The sequence below is a fragment of the Accipiter gentilis genome, chromosome W (assembly GCF_929443795.1).
Source record: "Accipiter gentilis chromosome W, bAccGen1.1, whole genome shotgun sequence".
In the NCBI taxonomy this organism is placed as follows: Eukaryota; Metazoa; Chordata; class Aves; order Accipitriformes; family Accipitridae; genus Astur; species Astur gentilis.
In genome coordinates this window covers 3,402,010-3,407,825 of record NC_064918.1, presented here as the reverse complement: position 1 = coordinate 3,407,825, position 5,816 = coordinate 3,402,010, and positions in this window count along the sequence as shown.

Here is a 5,816-nt window from a genome sequence, read left to right as displayed (position 1 = left end):
GTCTGAAAATGAAACCCTAACAGAACACAGAAGAGTGCTTTTTGAGAAAACATTTATTTACCTCTTTCCAGCCAGTAGCCAAGTCTCCCGAGACCCTTGATTTTTATTTTTTTTTCAAAACATGATTTGCGATGTCTTCCAACAGAACCAGTCATCCAAAAACCAAAAATGTTTTTTTCATAGAGAGAAAACAACAAAACAAGACACAATCTTGAGAGCTGTCCCTTAGGGCTACTTTAGAATTTCTAATGTATTTATGGTCATAAATCTAAGTACTACCAATGGGATATCCTGAACTAGAGTCTGGCTAGCCCCAGCATGTCCCCATTGTTTTACAAAGTACCAAAATGGGAGGCAAATGTCACTGTTTGGGATATATATGTAAAAGCTGTTTTCTTGGTTTAACCCCAGCCAGCAACTAAGCACCACACAGCTGCTCACTCACTCCCCCCACAGTAGAGTGGGGAAGAGAATAAGAAGGGTTTACCCTCACTTTTAAGTGACAAAACTCATGGGCTGAGATAAAGATAGTCTAACGGGTAAAGCAATAGCTGTGCACACAAGCAAAGCAAAACAAGGAATTCATTTACTGCTTCCCATTGGCAGGCAGGTGTTCAGCCATCTCCAGGAAAGCAGGGCTCCATCACACATAACAGTTACTTGGGAAGACAAACACCATCACTTCGAACATCCCCCCACTTCCTCCTTCTTCCCCAGCTTTTATTGCTGAGCATGACATCATATGGTCTGGAATATCCCTTTGGTCAGTTGGGGTCAGCTGTCCCAGCTGTGCCCCCTCCCAACTTCTTGTGCACCTTCAGCCTACTTGCTGGTGTGAGAAGCAGAAAAGGCCTTGACTCTGTGTAAGCACTGCTCAGCAATAACTAAAACATCTCTGTATTATCAGTACTGTTTTCAGCACAAATCCAAAACATAGCCCCATACTAGCTACTATGAAGAAAATTAACTGTATCCTAGTGTTACTGATTTATTATTGATTTGTTATTAGTTAGAATTAATCATATTTAATTTTAATAGGAATATAGAATTATATATCTCTATGGCATTTTATATATTTAACCAACAACCGAAAGCTGCTGTGAAAATCTTCTGTATAACCCTGTACCAAGGCCGGAGGAATTGGCCAAAATCGTCTAGTAGGAACATTTAGAACTTAGATAACAAGCTTGAGATTTAAGATGATCTGGATATAGTGTTTATTAGTAGGAGTATATAATAACCTAAAAGAATGTAGAAGATGTCAGAATTTCAAATTAATGGAAACTGATAAGTTTTTTATGAAGCAACTTGTAATTATCTGCCAAGAAATAGTTAGTTACCTGCCAAGGGCCAAACTGCGCAGAATCACCTAAAGGAGGTCAAAAAGCGGACAAGTGAGGAAGACTATGAAAGACCACCAGAGGACTCTAGAAGACCACCAGAGACCTTCAATGCGCATGCGTAAAAGACATTAACATATGCTAATGACTTCCCAGAAATCTAATGAATATGCATAACCTTTTTTGGAAATCTAATGAATATGAATGAATAAGTTTAATATAAGGTGTATGATTTTGGTGTTCGGTGTGCGTGGTTTTTTGAGAGGACTCACCCGCGCACCCGGCCGTCAATAAAGAAGTGTCTGCTTATCTACACTAAATTGGTGTTGATAAGTTCTTTATTCCGAGTTTTTCGGCAACAGTTTCTGGCGACCCAGATGGGACCTCGCTGAGAGAGACCGGAGGAGTCGGGGACCTGATCGGTTCCAGCCGGCACCGAGGATTTCTCGGGGATACCCATCGATCCCCGATCCATAAGGCTCTTTGCGACGTCCCCTGGATTTTGGTAAGACACTTCTTTTCTATTAAGGATAGTGGGTTAGAGTCCCACTAAAGTGGGTTAGAGTCCCACCGTATCGTCTGCCTGTCAGACGCGGCGAAAGCTGCGCAGGGTTGGACTGAAGGATCCTGAAGGAAGTGGAAGCCTAGGCGTCTGCCCGTAAGACATAAGCGAAAGCTATTGCTGGGTTGGACAATTTGGGAGTGGGTTAGAGTCCCACAACTTTTGAGGATTCTGGGTTAGAGTCCCAGCTTCAAAAGCAATTTGGAGTGGGTTAGAGTCCCACAACTTTTGAGGATTCTGGGTTAGAGTCCCAGCTTCAAAAGCAATTTGGAGTGGGTTAGAGTCCCACAACTTTTGAGGATTCTGGGTTAAAGTCCCAGCTTCAAAAGCATTTTGGAATTTTTGGGTTTGAGTCCCAATTTTTAAGGAATCTTTAAGAATATATGTGTATTTTTGTGAAAAGGTGTGGGTGTGAGTGTTGTAAGTGTAAGACGTGCACGAACTGAGTGTGGAGTATGGAAGAATGAAGTGTCGGGTTTGAGTAATTATATATCTTGTATGGTATTTGATATATAACTTGCCAGGGGATATTGGTTATGACTCTCGCCTGGGGAAGTCGGCTTTGTCCGTGCCCTAGTCGAGTAGGTGGACTCCATTACCTGGCAACAATTTAATTGGTATATCTGTCATCTGATATATAACTTGCCAGGGGATATTGGTTATGACTCTTGCCTAGGGAAGTCGGCTTTGCCCGTGCCTTAGTCGAGCAGGTGGACTCCATTACCTGGCAACAATTGTTATCAATATTTATTTGATATCTGACATTTGATATTGGTTTGGTATCGGACATTTGAAAATTGAATATTGATACTTGATATTTGATATATATAATAGTTATCTGGTATTGGGCATTAACATAATGGCATTGGCCAGAATATTCAAAAGTAAGAGTATGGGAAATTTGTCCACTGATGGAAAGATACCGAAAAACTCTCCGTTAGGATGTTTATTAGCACACTGGAAAGATTTTCAGGATGATTTGCGGAAAAATCAAATGATTGAATATTGTAATGATTGGTGGCCTTTGTATACATTAGAAGATCAGGAAAGGTGGCCCATGAATGGAACACTGAATTATAACACTATCTTGCAATTAATGTTGTTTTGTAAAAGGGAAGGGAAACGAGATGAAATGCCATATGTGGATTTATTCTTTTACTTAAGACAGAGACGGGATTGGCAGGATGAATGTAAGCTAACTAGTAGAGACAATTTGGTGATGGCTATAACGTCTGACAATAGGAAAGGGAAGAAATGTTGTTTGGCGTGTGACACTGGAAAAGAGTGTGTAAAGGAGAAAATTGTCCCCAGAGAAGATGAAGGGCCGGAGTTGGATATATCCCCTCCTAGGAGGGGAAGGAATTGGAATCAAGGGCATAGGGAACAGATGGAAGCAGAAAGCAGTGGAATAGAAGATCTGGGGGAAGGACCATCTGAAGTTATAATTCATACCCCCATTTCTCGGAGGACTCGACAGTAGGCACAAACAATAGCTCCCCTGCGGCAGGGAGTTGGTAACGATGGGCCGGTGTATGTAAAAGTGCCCTTTTTGGTTACGGACCTGATGGCTTGGAAGCAGGCAGCTGGAGTATATACAGAAGATCCTGAGAGAGTAGGCAGAGTGGTGGATACTATAATTAGAACACAGAATCCGGACTGGAGTGATTTACAGGTGATCTTGGATAATTTGTTGGATGATACAGAAAAGCAGATGGTACTAAAGATTGGCAAAGCACAGGCAGAAGTGGCTGTACTGAGTGGGACAACAGGTGGAACATTAGAGCAGAATTTTCCATCTAGGGATCCGCAGTGGGATCCAAATAACATGAAACATAGAGAAAGGCTGAGTCGGTATCAGAAACGGACTTTATATAGAGTTAAACATGCTATGCCTAAATCTCTGAATTGGTCTAAAATATATGAGGTGAGACAAGATAAGAATGAATCTCCCCCAGCATTTCTGGAAAGATTGAAGGAAGCTGCCAGAAAATATACTGATTTAAGAGTAGATACAGAGGCGGCTCAGATACAGTTGGCTTTGATTTTTATGGGACAGTCGGCACCAGACATAAGAAAGAAACTTCAGAAGCTGGAGGGAGAGGATTCAAGGAGTTTGAATAAAATGCTGGAGGCAGCATGGAAAGTATATAATAACAGGGAAAAGGAGGAAAGGAGAATCAGAGAAAATAGATTATTGGCTGTAATGACAAGTACAGCAGACAGAGGACGAGGTAGAGGAAGAGGGCGAGGTATCAGTGGACGGGAAGGATTTAGGAATTTTAGTAACCGAAATTTTAACACCCCCTTAGGAGTCAATCAGTGTGCTTTGTGTAGGGAGGAAGGACATTGGAAAAGAGATTGTCCTAGAAATGAGCAGTGTTTAGGACAAAATATTCAAAAGGAGGTAGCCAGAATGATGGTTTTGGATGAATGAAGGGGACCGGAGGGGAACCCAGCTGAGCCTCTGGTTATAATTAAGCTGGGAGAAAAAGAAGTTAAATTTCTAGTGGATACAGGAGCGACATTTTCTGTATTAAATACTTGTAAAGGAAAAATTGGAACAAAATCAGCGAACATAGTGGGAGCAACAGGGAAAGAAGAAAACAGACCATTCCTGCAACCCCTGGATTTGAAGTTTGGAAATAAAATAATTATACATAAATTTTTGTATGTACCAGAATGCCCGATACCCTTATTAAGAAGGGATTTGTTATCCAAATTAAATGCACAAATTGTGTTTGAGGAAGGGGAACTCTTTTTGAAAATACCTGAGTCAAAAACCGGAGAAATCCTGATGATACAAGAGAAAGTGGAAGAACAGGAAATTCCACCAGAGGTGGAATTTGCAGTAATTCCTACAGTGTGGAAAACAGATATTTCTGGTAAATCAAAATTGGCAGCACCTGTAAAAATAGATTTAAAGGAAGATGCAGGAACAGTAAAAATTAAATAATATCCAATTAAACCAGAAGTTAGGCAGGAGCTGAAGAAATTGATTGATAAATTCATAGAGTACAAAATTTTGGAGGAATGTGAATCGGAATATAATACTCCTATTTTACCAGTCAAAAACCCTCAGGTGGATATAGGTTGGTGCAAGATTTGAGAGCAGTGAATCAGATAGTCAAGGATATATATCCTGTGGTAGCAAATCTTTATATGTTGCTAACAGCGTTAAAGGAGACTCATCAGTGGTTTACAGTGCTTGATTTAAAAGATGCTTTCTTTTGTATACCTTTGGAGAAAGAAAGCAGAAAGCTGTTTGCTTTTGAATGGGAGAATCCACAGACAGGGCGAAAGATGCAGTTAACGTGGACAAGATTACCCCAAGGATTTAAAAATAGCCCGACAATTTTTGGGAACCAACTAGCAAAAGAGCTTGAAATTTGGAAACAGGACAAACCAAGACCTGAACATCTACTTTTGCAATATGTGGATGACATCCTGATTGCTACGGAAGAAAGATTTACCTGCATACAGGCCTTCCTGATTTAACCAAGGATTTTCAGTTGTTCGTCCATGAAAGACTTGGCACTTGGTGTGTTAACTCAGAAGATGGGAAGCTGGAAACGACCAGTCGGATACTTCTCCAAACAACTGGACAGGTCGTGAAGATTTGAAAGATGTACCACTGGAGCAACCGGACTGGGAGTTGTATACTGATGGTAGCAGCTTCATGGAACAAGGAATCCGATACGCTGAATATGCGGTAACAACAGATACCACAGTTATAGAAGCAAAAGCATTGACAAGTAATACTTCAGCTCAAAAAGCGGAACTTATTGCTTTGATTCGAGCTTTGGAATTAAGCGAAAACAAAAAAGTGAACATTTGGACAGACTCAAAATATGCCTTTGGGGTGGTACATGTCCATGGAGCACTGTGGAAAGAAAGAGGATTGTTGTCCTCTCAGG